This window comes from Schistocerca serialis, chromosome 1 (assembly GCF_023864345.2).
Source record: "Schistocerca serialis cubense isolate TAMUIC-IGC-003099 chromosome 1, iqSchSeri2.2, whole genome shotgun sequence".
NCBI classification, from domain to species: domain Eukaryota; kingdom Metazoa; phylum Arthropoda; class Insecta; order Orthoptera; family Acrididae; genus Schistocerca; species Schistocerca serialis.
The window spans coordinates 969,106,646-969,126,766 of record NC_064638.1 but is presented as its reverse complement, the minus strand read 5'-3'; positions in this window follow the sequence as shown (position 1 = coordinate 969,126,766).

Below are 20,121 nucleotides of genomic sequence, written 5' to 3'. Positions count from 1 at the left end.
GAACACAGCATGTTCTTCTCAATGGAGAGACGTCTACAGACGTAGAAGTAAACACTGCCGTGCCTCAGGGGATTGTTATGGGACCATTGCTATTCACAATATATATAAATGACCTAGTAGATAGTGTTGGAAGTTCCATGCGGCTTTTAGCGGATGATGCTGTGGTATACACAGAAGTTGCATCTGTAGAAAATTGCAGCAAAATGCAGGAAGATCTGCAGAGGATAGGCACTTGGTGCAGGGAGTGGCAACTGACGCTTAACATAGACAAAAGTAATTTATTGCGAATACATAGAAAGAAGGATCCTTTATTGTATGATTAAAGGATAGCGGAATTAACACTGGTAGCAGTTACTTCTGTAAAATATCTGGGAGTATGCGTGCGGATCAATTTGAAGTGGAATGATCATATAAAATTAATTGTTGGTAAGGCGGGTACCAGGTTGAGATTCATTGGGAGAGTTCTTAGAAAATGTAGTCCATCAACAAAGGAGGTGTCTCACAAAACACTCGTTCGACCTATACTTGAGCATTGCTCGTCAGTGTGGGATCCGTACAAAGTCGGGTTAACAGAGGAGATATAAAAGATCCAAAGAAGTGCGGCGCGTTTCGTCACAGGGTTATTTGTTAAGTGTGACAGCGATACGGAGATGTTTAGCAAACTCAAGTTGCAGACTGCATGAGAGGCGCTTTGCATCGCGGTGTAGCTTGCTGTCCAGGTTTCGAAAGGGTGCGTTTCTGGATGAGGTATCGAATATATTGCTTCCCCCTACTTACACCTCCTGAGGAGATCACGAGTGTAAAACTAAAGAGATTCGAGCGCGCACGTAGACTTTCCGGCAGTCGTTCTTCCCGCGAACCATACGCGACTGGAACAGGAAAGGTAGGTAATGCAGTGGCACGTAAAGTCCCCTCCACCACACACCGTTGGGTGGATTGCAGAGTATAAATGTAGATGTAGATGTAGAATGATTTAGAAATTCTGATGGAATGTTATCTATCGCTTCTGCCTTATTTGAATTTAAACCTTCAAAAGCTCTCTTAAATTCTGATTCCTGTACTGGACCCTCTCACTTTTAAATCGAATCCTGTTTCTTCTTCTCTGACACCAGACGAGTCTTTCCCATCATAGAGGCCTTCAGTGTACTCTTTCCACCTATCCTCTCTCTCTTCTGCATTTAGCAGTGAAATTCCTTTGCACTCTTAATGTCAATATCCTTGCTTTTAATTTCGCAGAAGGTTATTTTGGCTTTCGTATATGCTGAGTCAGTCCTTCCAACAATTTTTCTGCAGCCATTTCGTCTTAACTTCCCTGCGTTTCTACACTTATTTCATTTCTCAGCGACCTGTATCTGTATTTCTGAATGTTCATGAGCATTTTTCACTTCCTTATGTTACCGATCAACTGAATTACTTTTTGTTACCCATGTTTCTTGGTAGTTACCTACTTTGCACCTATGTTTTCTTCCTAACTACTGTGATGGACCTTTTTAGAGATGTCCATGCTTCTTCCACTGTACTGCGTACTCAGCTATTCCTTATTGCTGTACACTGGACTCGCATTCGGGAGGACGACGGTTCAATACCGCGGCCGGCCATCCTGATTTAGGTTTTCCGTGATTTCCCTAAATCTTTCCAGGCAAATGCCGGGATGTTTCCTTTGAAAGGGCACGGCCGAATTCCTTCCCCGTCCTTCCCTAATCCGATGAGACCGATGACCTCATAGTCTTGTCTCTTCCCCCAAAACAGTCAACCAACCTTCTTGCTGTATATATAGCCTTAGAGAACTTCAAGCGTATCTTGTCATTCCTTAGTAATCCCACTTCTTTGCGTATTGATTCTTCTTGGCTAATGTCTTAAACTTCAGCCTACTCTTCACCACTACTATATTGTGATCTGAGTCTATATCTGCTCCTGGGTATGCCTTACAATCCATTTCTGATTTCGGAATCTCTGTATGACCATGATGTAATCTAACTGAAATCTTACCGTATCACCCAGCGTTTTCCAAGTATATCTCCTCCTCTTGTGATTCCTGAACAGAGTATTCGCTATTACTAGCTCAAGTTTATAACGGCACTCAATTAATCTTTCTATTCTCTCATTCCTTGTTCCAAGTCCATATTCTCTTGTAACCTTTTCTTCTACACCTTCCCCTGCAACTGCATTCCACTCCCACATGACTATGAGATTTTCATCTCTCTTTCCATACTGTATTACCCTTTCAATATCCTCATACACTTTGTCTATCTCTTCATCTTCAGCTTGCAACGCCGGCATGTATACCTGGAATATAGTTGTCGGAGTTGGTTTTCTGTAGATTCTGATAATAACGACCCTGTCACTGAACTGTCCACAGAAACACATTCTTTGTCCTACTTTCCTATTCATAACGAATCCTACTCCCGTTATACCATTTTCTGCCGCTGTTGATATTACTCTAGCCTCATCTGACCAGAAATCCTTGTCTTCTTTCCACTTCAGTTCACTGACCCCTACGATATCTAGCCTGAGCCCTTGCATTTCCCTTTTCAGATTTTCTAGTTTCCCTAGCAAGTTCAAGCTTCTGACATTCCACACCCCGAGTCGTAGAACGTTATCCTTCCGTTGATTATTCAATGTTCCTCTCATGGTAACCGCCCGCTTGGCAGTGCCCTCCCGGACATCCGAATGGGGGACTATTCCGGCCATCTTTTGCCAGTGGAGAGATCATCGTGACATTTTTGCAATTACAGGCCACATGTCCTGTGGATACACGTTGCGCGTCTTCTGCAGCCTCATGTTGTTGATCATTGCTGACTATTCCGCCTTTTAGGGGCAGTTTCTATCCCTAGAACAATAGAGTGCCCTGAACGTCTGTCCGCTCCCCGCCCTCTTTGACAAGGCCGTTGGCAGAATGATGGTGACTTCTTATGCCGGGAATTTTCAGACGCCAATGCTGATTATTAATCAAAATTCAAGCAGCGGCGAGATTCGAACACGGGGCCGTAAACATACCGATTGTAAATCAATGACGCTACCCCTTTTTCTTATCTTATTTTATTTATATTTATTTGACGCCAGTTTTTTTTCACGCAAAAAGCGGTTCCTCTTCCGATACAAAACCAGAATAATAGAAAGTCGTCCCGTTACGACGTAAGGATGCTCCATACCATGCCTGCTGCGAATTGTACGATGACTGTCGTCTCGTTGCTGTGTTGTTTCCATTGTTTGTTCAATCTCATAAAAAAGAAAAAGGAAACTGCAAAGAGCTGTGATGGTTGTCTTCTCATGTCATCGATAATCCAGCTGCGAGCGGATTATGGAATGCGCTCCAAAGAAAATTAGAAAAATATTGCCTATATTTAGGGTTCTTGACGATTCCACAATGTCGTTCGTTGAAGTAATACAAAAAATCGTGTACTGTCTTTTCGCCATTACCGAATAGGTAGTGAACAGCGTGGCCGCTAATACACGTCACAGAGTTCGTTTTTGCTCTTGGGAAATACATCTCATCGGGGAAAAGAAGTGATCGGGTAGTTATACTGTCGGGAGAATTGCGTGTGAGAAAAGCCAATATGTGACGCACCAAATACCAAACGTCCTTTGCCGACCCGCATTCGAAACGATGTTCATCCGTGTCAGTCACTTGGCATGTGGCACACAAGGGTGAGTCGGCGAGGTGGATGTGATGTAGGCGGGACTGGCACAACTGTTTCCCATTAACAGTTACGTACCATGCATATTGCACGTCAGTATCAAGGGTGGCTGCATTCGCTACCTGCCACACAGCACGCCACTCTGTAGTAGGGTGTTTGGTTTCAATCACATTCGGCGTCTTGTTCAGTTGCATGGCAACATACATCGCCCTCGTCATCATCAAATGTGTGGGTTGTAGTGCGGTATGGATGTAGCTTAATTCAAGGAAGAATTGGCTAACGCCGAAGGAAGGTGCTGGGATGTCCGATATCATCACAGGGGGTGCGAGTGACGTCGGTCGTAAGGCCTCCAGTAAGAGACTTGTGAGGCACGTCAGGCTTCGTCGCCACAGTTGCAGGTGACAGCTGACGAACAGGACTTTCGCTCTGTTCTGAACATGACAAAGGGCTAAGCTTCCTCTGCTCCTCGGGGAGTTAGGGACTCGTAACGCATCTTAAATAACATGCCCGTACTAACAAAGGATCCCAAAACCGGCAACATGCGATGAGCCCGAGTAGGTGGTATCGGGTGTATCTGTGCAGAATGAGGGATACGTGACATCAAATAGACCTTAGCATACCGCGTCCGTTGCAGGAGGTCTAGATGTCTAAGTCGATGGTCACTTATTCCTGCCCTCATCTGGTTCAATGAGAGCCTGTAGTTAAGGGCTGTTGAACGCTTCATGTCCGATGTGAAATCAATCCCAAGACAGTGGATTGTGTCACTGATTCGTAGCGGTGCGACGCTCTCGTTGTATAGACCTCTGCCTATAGACAGGACGTGCGATTTGTGGAGATTGAGGTTGCTCCCCGATGCCGAGCCAAGGCTCGCCACCCACGCCAGTGCTGCACGAACATCGTCATTACTGCGAAGAAGGAGTACCAGAACATCTGGATAGGTAGTGCAGCAAAAAGTGTGTCCACCAAGGGACATCCCAATCAGGCGTTGTCGGAGGCCGCAGAGGAGTGGTTGCAGGACGAGGGCGTACAATATCGCCGAAAGAGGGCAGCCTTGTTGCACCAATCGCTGGATCTGTATCGGCGGTGTGAGACGGCCGTTATATAACACCTTCGACGTCGCGCCGCGTAGGAGACGCATCAGTACCTTAACTATGATCTCTGGATATCCCATGTGTCGCAGTACCTCCATCAAAAATGTGTGGTCGACTCTGTCCGAGGCCTGGCTAAAGTCGAGTGAGGCCAAAACTGCTGGCAGTTGGCGAGCTTTGGCTAGCGCGATCGTATCTCGATATCGGCAGAATATTATGGTCACCTCCTAACGATGCCTGGTCCTGCGACACAGCACATTGTACCGATCGCTTTAGGCGTGTCGCCAGAAGTCGGGTGAAAATATTCATGTCACTGTTGAGTAAGGTCAAGGAGCGATAATCACTGATCCTGGATTCGCCTCGTGGTTTGTGCATGGGCACAATCAGTCCTTCTAGGAAAGCCCAGGTATCTGCGTCGTGGGAGACATAAGGTCGCGGCAAATGGCTCTGAGCACTATGGGACTCAACTGCTGAGGTCATTAGTCCCCTAGAACTTAGAACTAGTTAAACCTAACTAACCTAAGGACATCACAAACATCCATGCTCGAGGCAGGATTCGAACCTGCGACCGTAGCGGTCTTGCGGTTTCAGACTGCAGCGCCTTTAACCGCACGGCCACTTCGGCCGGCTCGCGGCAAATATCAGTCCATGCTGGTGCCAGCAATTGTTGATATGTCCGATAAAATTCCAGAGGAAGGCCATCAGGTCCCGGGGACTTGTGAGCAGCCCCCGCTTGTATTGCTTCAATTATTTCCTCTTCCGTTACATCTGCAGTCAAATCCGCAGCCGCTATCGGAGAGATCGTGCCATAGGTAAATTGAGAGACTTCGGCGATCACCTCTGGGGGATGGTGTTCCGAGTACAGCATATTGTAGTGAGCATGAAGGGCGTTTCCTATATCGCACTGGGTATCAAGGCGTCGTTCGTCTTCCGTCGTGATAGCTTGGATCAGTGTCCTGCGTCGGCGCCATCGTTCTACAATGATGTGGTACATGGACGGTTCCTCCCGGGCCACTCTGTCTTGAGTGCGCGCTGACGATCGCACCCTCAAGGTGGAAACGTGTTAATCTGATGATATGTGCCTTGGCACGGTTCACCGTCACCTGCCTTGCAGGTGAGTACGGCATTGTTGTTAAGATGCTGTAGTAAAATTCCGTGGATGTCTCTTCCATGCTGCTACATCTCGTCTGTAGCCTATCAAGGTCTTCCGGAGGTTGGTTTGGCGCAGACTAACCACCATGACAGTGTAGACCAGTAAGCTACAGGAAGCCCACATGTCCTGTATAAGGTGGCGACATTCCTGACAGGCTAGGTGGGTGACGTTCAACTTCCAAGTACCAATGCAGTGCCGTACCTTCTGGCGGCCGAGGGTAATGGCGCAGATGTAGGCCTCATGGTATGAAAACACTGTGGGTCTAACTTCGGCAGCTCTCGTCCCCACAGCTGTGGAGCGCGAGATGAAAATCCGGTCGTTGCGGCTGTAGGAATGGCTGCTGTAGTGCGTAAATCCGGGCCCATCGCCACAAACATGTTCCCACGAGTCCACCAATTGAAGATTATTTATAATTGTCGCAAGTTCTGTGTAGGGAGAATAATGCGGTAACTGATCCTTAGGTGCTTGGCTACAATTGAAGTCCCTTCCGAATATGAAGGCGTCCTGACAAACCATAAAGAGGGGCATGATTGTATGAACGAAAAAGGTGGATCGTTCGCGATGCCGACCAGATCCTGAAACGGCGCATAGATGTTAATAAGTTTGACTCCTTGGATAGTAAGAGCCATGCCTCTGCCGTCAGGGAGATACGCGACGTCTTCTGTGGGTATACCTTCGCGGAGGAGGATCGCCACACCACTCTCATTGGAAGACGCATGTGAGACCCAAGTCTTGTAGTATGCGACATACACCTCTTGAAGGAGCGCCATGTCGATGTCTGCTGCATTGAGCAGATCCTGTAGCATCGATAGTTTATGTCGGGCGCGTATGTTGTTGACGTTAATCGTTGTTAGACGGTTTGTTTGGTCAGCCACGTCGGCCGCTGAGTTGTGTAGGAGGCCAGGTGTGTGCGGCAGGGGCGGCCCCACAGAGGCTGACGATACAGCGGTGGTCACTGTGGTTGGTCGGTGCTGGGTACAGCCGAGAGAGCATCTCTGCCCTCCGGGCGCTGTGGCTCATCCTCAACATCATCCGCCCAAGAATCAGATGCAGCAGTTGGTAACGGTTTATTAGTGCTGTCAACAGAGCGCTCGAGCTCATGTTTGATGATACAAGTATAGCTATCACACTCAACAGACAAGAATTAACTAGTGATATTGTAAACAATGTTTTTCAGAAAATCATTAAGTGGTTCTCTGCAAATGGGCTCTCATTAAACTTTGACAAAACACAGTACATACAGTTCCACACAGTAAATGGAATGACACCATTAATAAATATAGACTTCGATCAGAAATCGGTAGCTAAGGTAGAATATTCAAAATTTCTAGGTGTATGCATTAATGAGGGGTTGAACTGGAAAAAACACACTGAAGATCTGCTGAAATGTTTGAGGTCAGCTACTTATGCTATTAGCGTCATTGCAAATTTTGGCGATTTACATCTCAGTAAATCAGCTTACCACGCCTGTTTTCATTCTCTGCTTTTGTATGGCATCATATTCTGGGGTAGCTCATCACCGAGTAAAAGAGTGTTCATAGCACAAAAGCGTGTAGTCAGAATAATTGCTGGAGCTCATCCAAGATCATCCTGCAGACACTTATTTAAAAAGCTAGAGATCTTACTGTAGCCTCACAATATATATTCACTTATGAAATATGTTATTAACAATCCTAACGAATTCAAAAGTAATAGCAGTGTACATGGCTACAACACTAGGAGATAGGATGATCTTCACTACTCAAGGTTAAATCTAACTTTGGTTAAGAATTGGGTAATTTATGCTTCCAGAAAAGTCTTTGGTCACTTACCTAATAGCATCAGAAGTCTGACAGATACCGATACAGCAGCTAAAAGGAAATTAAAAGAATTTATTAATGGCAAGTCCTTCTACCCATTAGATGAATTTTTGGATATAGTAAGTGGGTAATATCCCCAACCCCCACCGAAAAAAAAAAATTAAAATCCTAAGTGTCATGTAATATCTTGTATGGACACCTTTTATTAACTTGACAAGTTTCACGTCATTACGAAGTGTCGTATTCCTGATCTATGGAACATGTACTAATCTAATCTAGCAGAAGTGGTGTTGTCGGTCCGAGTCTCAGAAACTGATTTCGCCGCAGCATCGTGACGGGAAGGGTGAGTTGTGGTGGTAGAGTCCTGAGTGTCGTCCGACGCCGGATGTTCGTCTGGGTCACACATCCGAAGCAGGCAATTATCGGATGGCGTATGGCGCCGTTTCTTGAGTTTTCGAAGGGACCGTTGTTTTCGGACATGTTGTTCTGCGTCAGAGTGCGGGCGGCATTCGTTTGACGCGGTCTCCATTGGTAGGAAGGCAGAAGTTGGGACAATTTCTGGTTAGACTTCCATCTTTTCTTTAGGCTCGTCTCGGTGGCACAATTGATCACCATCTTGAGGTAATTCTGCCCATGGCGTTGTGGAGGGAGATATGTTGTCCGCCACACGGTCATCGACCACTGACTGCAATACGGTGTTACGATCCTGGGCAGGAGCAGCTGTTGCGATTGCAGCCGCTGCATACGTGACGGAGAGTGAAGTAGTTGTCGTCGGGGATGGAACTTCACCAACCGGTGTCTGAGTCAGTCGGCGCTGAATACAGGCCGATCGGACATGCCCTTCCTGGCCACAGCCGGCGCAAGTACGCGGTTGTCCGTCATACATGACGATGGCTCTCAGCCGCCAATTACTAAATAGCATGGCACATGCTTCGTCAGTGCAATCTTAATTTGTCGCACTCCGTTTAAGACGGGGTGTGTCTCAAACGTTTGCTATTTTCAGCCCGGTGGCTTCACACGTTGCCGTGCGGTTTGAAAGCTTTCGTCTCAACATCTGGCGGGACTTCGAATAGCAGCTCGTAGAACCTCAGAGTGCGAAGGCCTAATCCAGCGTTACAGTTCCTATGTGGCTATCAGGATGCTTAAATTTAAGTCCATGAGTGTGTCGGCACACAACATCAGTGCACGCCTCTTCATTCATCAGTTTTATGTACACAACACTTTGAGTTATAGAAAAGTGGATCCCCATGATGTATTAAGGTGCCATATGAAGTTCTTTCCGGATGAAACGTTCAATGTCAAGTACTCGAGGTCTTGCGTAGTCCGCTTGAAATGTGATCTTACCTGTGGACTTAAGGTACGAGTGCGCCATGGCACTACCGAGACACGGACGCGTGACACTCGCCGCAACGGAAGGTAAACACTCGCGCGCGCGGTACTCAAACAGGCGGGACACAAGCACGATGGCCTTGCCCCACCGCTGCTAACTGTGGAATGGCCCCTAGACCACTGCTGCTGAACATTTGTGACGAAAATAGCGTGTCAACTCCATGATGACTGCAATCCTTGTTTGTAACTGGAGTGGTGGGTGGAGGGGGGGGGGGGGGCAGTCATGTTGCGCGAATAGGGGACTGTTTCTCAAACACAGGGATCCGGCAAAGGGCAAACAAAAATTCGTCGTAGTGTATTCTTCACAAAAGAGTAGAAAAATTTTATCGGAACAATTACCAATTCCGTAGATGTGAGGCATCGTACAGAGAATGGCATCAGTGGAACCTGCTGTCCTTAGCACAACGAACAGGAAAAAAATTCTGAAAAATGTTCCGAACACATTAAAAAACTTCTCCTACAGCTTTCCTTCGGAACCCGCACCTCGTCGGCTGTGATCACATAAGTGATACACAAATGTGGCATAGTACAGGCCAGTACCCTGTCCTCGCCCTCTAGTATACATGTACTCACTATTAAGCGAGCACTACATGTACTCACTATTAAGCGAGCACACCATCTAATGACTTCACCTGCTTCGCAGGTGCTTCCACTCAACTTCCTCCTGCCCACCCCATCCCTCTCGTTTAAGGCAGTCTACTTCTAAATTGTACTGACATCAACATGGCTTGCGACTATGCCTCTATGAAGGCTTGCTGGCAGCTTTTTTCATAATTCTTACCAAAATAACTGAAAATTTTCAGAACGTACAGCAGCAAGTAAATCGCAGAACGTCCAAATTAAAACCACCTCCCCCACTTCTAAGTTATAAAACTTGTCCAATATTTGCTGTGGTCAGCTATATAGCTGTATGACAGAATTTTCTGACGTGCTATTCTCACTCGTAGCACTAAAAGCTATGTATACAAAGCAAGAATATTAAGTCAAAGCATCTTTCGCTCAAAATCTCGTGTTACGCGACGAGCGAATATATCGAAGGATTGCTAATCTTGGGGGATGCCTTACATAAACGAAGGAGATTTATTGTTGGACCTGTACGAAGTAGTTACGACGAAGAACAGTCATTGTTACAAAACAGAAAAATTGCAAGTAAAACGCTGTTTGCTGTTAGAAATAATAGTACACAATTCTTGTATTCCACGTGCAGTAGGAGAGACTAGCTGCGGTTGCTAAGATAATTATATCACACTGATGCACACATCACATGGAGCTGTTCCTGTGAAGCGAGCCGCTTTCCCTTCGCATATTGTAATCGTACTGTGGAATACGAACAAATGATTATGCGCGACAGTGCACATCAATAGCGGAGCTCGGTGCAATAACAAGCCCGTTGGCTGGCAATTTTACTCCATGCGCCATCGAATTTGTCATATTGTGCTTCCACTGAAGCCATGAATGCTTTTAGTAACGCATTCCACACCCTCTTTTGAATCGACCTAAAATTTCGGTGTCCGACATTCATAACTAAATTTTCTGCAACGTCTGTTATTCGGGATGATCCTATCGTGCCAGAACGAGGTGTCAGCCTGAGTCTGTAGAGGAACGCCAGCTCGTTTTGTGTTATTGCAAAATGGGGGGGGGGGGGGGAGAGTGTCATGGATACGATACCTGAGATGGGCTGGGAATCATTAAAATAAAGGCGATTTTCTTTCGAGCGGTTTATATCACCAACTTTCTCCTCAGGTTGAGAAAATATTTTATTGGCGCCTACCTACGTAGGGAGAAATGATCATCAGGATAAAGTAAGAGAAATAAAAGCTCGCACAAAATGATTTAGATGCTAGCTTTCCTCGAGTCCAGTTAATTGTGAATTGCGGAGTAATCATATAGATGGAGATGGAGATAAGCGATGAAGAGCGTAAGACTGAGGATCTGCTAGTAAGCTGCTTCCATATTTCAACAAAACGAACTGAGAATGTGAGATCAGCTGAAAGTTATTTAGGTACGAAGTCATAGCTCTTTCTTCTCCAGTTTTTAGTCCATCTTCCGCAACACAATTTGCGGTGTTTGACGGAGATAATATAACGCTGAGACTGTTGAGCGATGACTTGCTTGCTGGTGTAAGGCTGTCGCAATGCACTCTACCCATTAATATTTAGTGTCAGGTTAGCCACCGAAAGCTCTACGTATCAAGAAGCAGCACCCATAGAGCGCTAATAACAGTTTATCATAGTCCAAAACATAATCGATCACAACACAAATGTCTTTGTCACGAATGTAACACAGAGCACCATGCAAAAAATTAAAGTTTCAAAGCCTATTAAAGGTTGTTCTTCTATAGATCTAAACATCACTAATTAAATAAGGGAATGCAAACTGTATTCAGCAGAAAATGTGACAGGATATTGATTTTGCCGATTTTCTATCAGAAATGAAAACAAAATATTAACTGTGTTTGTAGTGCACTATCGGAAAATATACATTTCCATGTATTCCTGAGAACACCTTTGTCGCTGTGTAACAATCGTATTGAGAAATACACTTAATGTACAAATGTGCATGAACAGTGCCAAAAACTTTTGTAAACGTCTCTATGGCAACGCCTGTTCATAGCTCTATAGACAGCTACTGTTTTCACTAAAGCCGTTTACACTCCACAGTTGAAAGCTATCAAAAGAGCTGCCGAGTGTCAGGGATTTCCTTTAAGTTGACTCGACTGCAGGAGTGTCTTAGTAGTAAAGAAAAAATGTATTAAAACTTCATGGATGATGCAGTATTTCATCACGCAACTCAGTGTTTACGACGTCATTAAAATACGTCGTACAATGATATATTTGCGTAGGTGCGTTCAGCGGCATCTGTGGATAACACTGCATGTGAAATATGTTGCGAATAGAGTCATTAGCAAGGAAGTGAAAAATTTAAACTTTATGCACAACGGGGCACTATCTCACGCATCTCAATGTTCATGACGTAATATCTCCTGATCTATGATAAGGAGGTGAAAGGTGGGTGTGTCTTGCCCCATGACAATCGTTGCCTGTTAGTAACGGATATGTGTACCAAGTTCGGTTGTAATCGATCCAATGGTTTAGGGGGAGATGTGGAACATACACACACACACACACATACACACACACACACACACACACACACACACACACACACACACACACACGTACTCGTGCTTCCATAGGCTCGAGTTCTGAGGGTTCTGTACAAGCTTAACTATATGTGTAGATAGTTCATTCGTAGGTTCTGATGAATGGGTTTTCGACTAACAAAATGTTGTTGTTGTGTTCTTCAGTCCTGAGACTGGTTTGATGCAGTTCTCCATGCTACTCTATCCTGTGCTAGCTTCTTCATCTCCAAATACCTACTGCAGCCTACATCCTTCTGAATTTGCTTAGTGTATTCATCTCTTGGTCTCCCTCTACGATTTTTACCCTCCACGCTGCCCTCCAGTACTAAATTGGTGATCCCTTGATGCCTCAGAACATGTTCTACCAACCGATCTCTTCTTCTGTTCAATACCTCCTCATTAGGTATGTGATCTACCCATCTAATCTTCAGCATTCTTCTGTAGCACCACATTTCGAAAGCTTCTATTCTCTTCTTGTCTAAACTATTTATCATCCACGTTTCACTTCCATACATGGCTACACTCCATACTAGTACTTTCAGAAACGACATCCTAACACTTAAATCAATGGTCGATGTTAACAAATTCTAACACTTAAATCAATGGTCGACGTTAACAAATTTCTGTTCTTCAGAAACTTTTTCCTTGCCATTGCCAGTCTTAATTTATATCCTCTCTACTTCGACCGTCATCAGTTATTTTGCTCCCCAAATAGCAAAACTCCTTTACTACTTTAAGTGTCAGATTTCCTAATCTAATTCCATCAGCATCACCCGACTTAATTCGACTACATTCCATTATCCCTGTTTGCTTTTGTTGGTGTTCATCTTATACCCTCCTTTCAAGACATTGTCCAGTCCTTTCAACTGATCTTCCAAGTCCTTTGCTGTTTCTGACAGAATTACAATGTCATCGGCGAACCTCAATGTTTTCATTTATTCTCCATGGATTTTAGAACCTACTCCGAACTTTTCTTTTGTTTCCTTTACTGCTTGCTCAATATACAGATTGAATAGCATCGGGGAGAGGCTACAACCCTGTCTCACTCCCTTCCCAATCACTGCTTCCCTTTCATGTCCCTCGACTCTTATAACTGCCATCTGGTTTCTGTTCAAATTGTAAATAGCCTTTCGCTCCCTGTACTTTGACCCTGCCACCTTCAGAATTTGAAAGAGAGTATTCCAGTCAACATTGTCAAAAGCTTTCTCTAAGTCTACAAATGCTAGAAACGTAGGTTTCCTTTTCCTTAATCTTTCTTCTAAGATAAGTCGTAGGGTCATTATTGCCTCACGTGTTCCAATATTTCTACGGAATCCAAACTGATCTTCCCCGAGGTCAACTTCTACCAGTTTTTCCATTCGTCTGTAAAGAATTCGCGTTAGTATTTTGCAGCTGTGACTTATTAAACTGATAGTTCGGTAATTTTCACATCTGTCAACACCTGCTTTGTTTGGGATTGGAATTATTATATTCTTCTTGAAGTCTGAGGGAATTTCGCCTGTCTCATACGTCATGCTCACCAGATGCTAGAGTTTTGTCAGGACTGGCTCTCCAAAGGCTGTCAGTAGTTCTAATCGAATTTTGTCTACTCCCGGGGCCTTGTTTCGACTTAGGTCTTTCAGTGCTCTGTCAAACTTTTCACGCAGTATCGTATCTCTCATTTCATCTTCATCTACATCCTCTTCCATTTCCATAATATTGTCCTCAAGAACATCGCCCCTGTATAGACCCCCTATATACTCCTTTCACCTTTCTGCTTTCCCTTCTTTGCTTAGAACTGAGTTTCCATCTGAGCTCTTGATATTAATAAAAGTGGTTCTCCTTTCTCCAAAGGTCTCTTTAATTTTCCTGTAGGCAGTATCTGTCTTACCCTTCGTGAGATAAGCCTCTACATCCTGATATTTGTCCTATAGCCATGCCTGCTTAGCCGTTCTGCACTTCCTGTTGATCTCATTTTTGAGACGTTTATATTTCTTTTTGCCTGCTTTATTTACTGCAATTTTGTATTTTCTCCTTTCATTAATTAAATTCAGTATCTCTTCTGTTACCCAAGGATTTCTACTAGCCCTCGTCTTTTTACCTACTTGATCCTCTGCTGCCTTCACTATTTCATTCCCCAAAGCTACCCATTCTTCTTCTACTGTATTTCTTTCCTCCATTCCTGTCAATTGTTCCCTTATGCTCTCACTGAGACTCTGTACAACCTCTGGTTCTTTCAGTTTATCTCCTTACATTCCCACCTTTTTGCAGTTTCTTCAGTTTTAATCTACAGTTCATAACCAATAGATTGTGGTCACAGTCCACATCTGCCCCTGGAAATGTCTTACAAATTAAAACCTGGTTCCTAAATCTCTGTCTTACCATTATATAATCTATCTGAAACCTTTTAGTATCTCCAGGGTTCTTCCATGTGTACAACACTAACAAAATATGTGACACGAAATTCCATATTTTTCGATTGCATCAATTTAGAAGCTTAACTCTTTTGCAGCACCAAGGGAACGTAGACTGTAGCAATTGACATGAATTTTAACTTGGTACCCCCACCCGTTCCAGAGAAAGAGAGATCTTAACAGGCGGACAGACAGGCGTACGACAATGTGTTCCTGTAAGGTTTCCCACCGAGCGAGGTGGCGCAGTGGTTAGCGCACTGGACTCGCATTCGGGAGGACGACGGTTCAATCCTGTCTCCAGCCATCCTGATTTAGGTTTTCCGTGATTTCCCTAAATCGTTTCAGGCAGATGCCGGGATGGTTCCTCTGAAAGGGCACGGCCGATTTCCTTCCCAATCCTTCCCTAACCCGAGCTTGGGCTCCGTCTCTAATGACCTCGTTGTCGAAGGGACGTTAAACACTAACCACCACCACTGTAAGGTTTCCGCTTTTACCGACCGAGATACGGAAACCTAAAAACGATGCTTTCCGAAACATTTGTGCTACTTCTTCGTGTGTAACCGATCAGAATAGGCTTCTCTTCAAGGAGGCTTCATGCGTGATGCATTATACACTAAACACGTCTGGCCTCGAAAACTAAAGGAAAAACATTCAATACATGTCATTTTATGTAATGTGTAGCTAAAGTTGATAATAAGAAGAACTTTCGGTTTACATTCATTGTTGAGTTATAGCGATTGTTGTGACTCAATGTGTAACAGCACGACACTCATCCTCCGTCATCCGGTAAATGGTGTAGCGAGTGAAAGATCATATTTCCGTGGTACGTGTAGCATGTATAAAAGAATGAAGCTAACAGGTGTAACAATAAGAAATTTACTTGAGAAATCAGACAAAGAATTTAGTAGGAAACTATATGAACGTTCAAGCATTGAAACTGAAGCTGTAGTGACTGAGCAGACACGCAGGGTGCCTCGGAGACGTGTGCCCGAACCATATCATCAAATCAGTGAGCGTGAAGGAGGGCGCATTTTGACATGAAAGAATTTGATTCATCCGTTCAGGGAATTGCTGCTCGTGTGGGACGAAGTGTTTCGGAAGTGAAACGGGTGAGGACTGCTTCTTCCTGGGCTCTGGCTCAACAGTGGAGTAGTGTAACACATCGTACACGACCATGGGAGGCAGTTCGTCGCCGTCGCCGTTTATTGTTGAAACATGTTAGACGGCAATGGTGCCTGGAACGACTTCACTGGGGAGAGGAATGGCTTCAGATAGTGTTTTCGGAAGAATACAGGTTTAGTTCGTTAGAAAATGATGGCCGCATTTTGATTCGCTGTAGAGTAGGGGAGCGGTCGCACAATAACTGCACTCGCACAAAACATTCAGCGCCAATTCAAGACCTCATATCGTGATGTGCTACTAGGTACAACCACCAGCTGGTGCGCGTCCAGGGCACTGCGATCGGTGTGATCTATGTGAATGACATCCTGCTACACGTAGCCATACCCTTTCTGCGCAACATCCCAGATGTCATTTCTCAGCAAGACAATGCACGACCACATGTTGCTGCACGAACACGTGCCTCTTGTAGTCATCCTTTTGCCCTGGCCCTGTGCATCACCAGATCTGTCGAAAGTCAAAAATAAGTAGGATATGGTGAAACGGAGGGTGCAGCCCTGTGACCCAATGCCAAACACCCCAGCTGAACTTCGGAACGACGTGAATGCAACATGGATGGCTACACCACAGGACAGCCATTCGCGTCTTATACGTGTCGATGCCATCACGCATGGAACAAGTTATCGGGGGCCACTGCGGATCCTGTGCCTACAATGCAACAGGACACATGCTGAAACAAGGTGACTGAAATGCCAATCATTGTTACAGAACATACTAATGTACTTGATCTGTGAATATGAACGTGTTGTCTCTAGTCGTTCAAGGTGATCTGTCCCCCTCCCCCCCTACGCCCCCCCCCCAGTCTGTATTGGCCAGTGCAACAAAGAGCATTAGTATGGAAATGTTAAATCTTCCTGGATATGAGTATCTGTTAGAAGGTCAGAACAGATGCAGTTCACGCGTCTAGGCACAGAACTCAAAACACTTTCAACTAGGACTGAGAAGAAGAAATAAACTAGTGGTGAATGCAATATTGGAAATACAAGAACTCAGTCGACGGTAGAAATATACGACATGCTTCAATGTTACTACTCCTATTTGCAATGAAAGTTCAGCATCAAGAATTTTTTGATGTTGAATACATTTTTATGGCTATATTATGTTTTAAGCGTTTTATGATGATGGTGATGATGATGATAGTGATTATATTGACGAAGTTGTTTCGGAAGTTTTTATTAGGAGGTAAAGGAAAGACTTCTAGACACAAGTGATCGAGATGGTATTGGTGTGCGGCGACGTAGAGTGCGCTGGTGGCGCAGGCATCGCATGGAGATACCAACGGTTACGCGGCGGGTGCCGGGAAGAAATCGAACATCGCGTTTCTGAACGTGCTGCTTACACCCTCATGCGGCAAGATAGCACAAAACGTGACTGTTGAAGCAAATATTTGCCTCAAGTTTATAGTTTTCCTCTGATCCGAAAGTGAGGGGGGGGGGGGGTCCCACTTCTTGCATGAGTTCGTATTGACGAAAAGAGGGGACTGTTCAAGTTACCGAGCATGTGGACATAAGAAGGGTTTTTTTCCTGTGAAGGAGCTGGTTGATGGTTAGTCAGTTCACGATATTCAGTATCCGGGATATATGTGGGCTCACCCAGGTTGGTTAATGATGTCATTAGGCAGTTGCGTCAGTCGTAAGAAGACGCTAAGCTCCACACGGCACACAGAGGGCCAGCTCGCATGAAAACATGGACAAGAATAGAAGACAAGAGGTGCTCGTTCAGTCTTATTCCCGCGAAATATTCTGTAGACTGCACTGGCGCATACTTCTCCAATACTATGGTACAATCGATGTAATACTCGCCGTGGCAGTTGACGATCAATGACGCATTTTTCAAGTATTGCTTTTGTGGCCTGTTTAATACACTGCAACGATCCTGTCTACTTGTCAGAAGAAAATAGGTTGTGTATCATTCCAGGAGGCATGTTTAAGGCATTTTTAACCAGTGTAATGACATATATAGACTTAAAACCAAGCTACTACCGATATTTTCCGAGATCTTTGGCTACAAGACTTCCTCTGCGTGGCCCACTTTTGTAAATAACTCTCTTGCTACCTTAATAGCTTAGTTAACGTGTTCAAATTTATTTGCAGTCACAGATTTTTTTTTGTTCCTCATTATTGCAGTCATATCATAAACTATTATCTGCTCCAAAAATGCCATTCGGGTTTACTGTAGAATTCCGGGAGAGATTTTTCACCTGCCTCGAAATGACTGGGTGTTTGTGTTGTCCGCATCATTTCATCATCATTCATGAAAGTGGCGAGATTGGACTGAGCAATGGTTGGGACTTTGTACGGGCACTGATAACCGCGCAGTTGAGCGCTCCACAAGCCAAACATCATAATCATCATCTTGGCGACATTTTCGCAGCTGTGATCATAATAATTGTTACGAAAATCTGAAAATAATTTATTTACATGATTAAAATTTCGCTAATTGCTGCAGAACTATTCCGATTTTATACAGGGAACTAAAGAACTAAAATATAATTAGCAAGGACTCTTAAAATGTATATTTCTCGAATGTACCAACTTCTTCAGACTCACAACATTCTGCAATAATTACCAATGCCGTCATCAGCCCATGCAAGCTTTGATCAACGCTTATGCCATAATCGAAGCTGCCCCGTTGCCAATTGGCCGGCTACCTGAAGATGCGCAAGAAGCTCGGAATAAGGACACACGGCGTTATCAAGAGGATTCCCGTGATAGAACGGTGCATATCATATTCCATTGGCTTCTGGTATCTTCAAACCATTCATGTACGATCGAAGAAGATAAAAAAATGCAATTATATTAAATTTCAGCCTCCAGTTGCATGAACAAAGAAACTTTACCTAGGTTTCGGCTATAATAATGTAGCCTTCTTCAGAAACGTCACAATATAAAATTAATTTAAAACATGCCCGATATTGGCCTCGTCAAACTTAAAATTTTAGTACTGCAGTACATAGTCATAAGACTGCGTCCCTTCTGCTAATCTAGAAGTGACGCAGTCTTTGACTATGTACTGTAGTACTAAGTTTGACAAGGTCAATATCTGGGTTTCAATTTAATTTTATATTGTGTCATTTCTGAAGAAGGCTACATTATTATAGCCGAAACCTAGGTAAAGTTTTGCTATTGCAACTGGAGGCTGAAATTTAACATAATTACATTTTACAGTTGCTGACTCTGCTGTACCATGCTAAAAATATACAAATAAACAAATGCCACATGAGGTAAAAGATCTGTTTTCCCAGCCATCTCCCAGTGGACAACCACACTGGCACCCTTCTGAAAGCAATAATGACACAAGCGACTAATGTGACTATGAGTTCAACTGAAAAATGTAAAATATTGAATAAAGCAATTCAATATGGAAATTTCCAATTTTAATTCTTTATCAGTGCCCTCACAATGCCTTATATCCAAAGTATTACTCGAATACACTAGATTTATAATTTTTCATCCGGCAAATTGGATCCACCATTTTGAGTTTCGTAATTAGGACATCGGATTCGTAATCAGCGAATAAAAAAATCCAAAAAGGACACAGTTTTGGAGGATTTTATATCCATTTTTCCATTATGCCTAGGTTATGAAGCGAGTTCGCTCATAACGCGTGGTTTCTCTACGACGCTCCTTATTGGCTACTCGTAGTTGGTAATAGTTCTGTAAAGGTGTCGGGATGGCTGGACAGGGATAGAGATTCCCTGCTTGAGGTGGTGGAGACCTAGACGCTGAAAGCAGCCAGACGTTGAGCAACGAAACACTGACCTCCGCTTCAGTAATATACAAATCTTACCTGTCATTGTTCTACTTTCAGAAACAGAAAGTTGTTTTCGATTCAAGAAGATTGCCGATTGATATCAGAAATGAATGTACTGACACCATCTAACTGTAGTCATACTAATTGAGTAGCATACACCTAGACTATACTATGTTAAGAGATGACATCATCTGGTGGCCGATTTCAGTTCTCTGCATACCTTTTGTAATGAATATTGTTTCATACAAATTTTCACTTTTTCTTGTACCTATTTCTTGCTTCGTTCTTAGTAATGAAACAATAGTGCGTGCAGGTTAAACAATCAAATAACATTGTCATTACGGATGAAAATGCACTGACGGAAAATAAATAACAACACAGTGAAGGAGTTGTGATACATAAACGAATGACGGTAGGCGCCTTTCTACACCTGAAAGATGATGTCTATTCAGATTTAGCACCAGTCGCGTAAGAGTGGCGCTAGTTGCGTCACTACGAGGATGCAAATCAGTTTTGTCTTAAAAACGCGCTATAACGGTCGTGAGCGTTAGTTATCGTTGAAATTACACGTGAAGTGTTGATGTTAC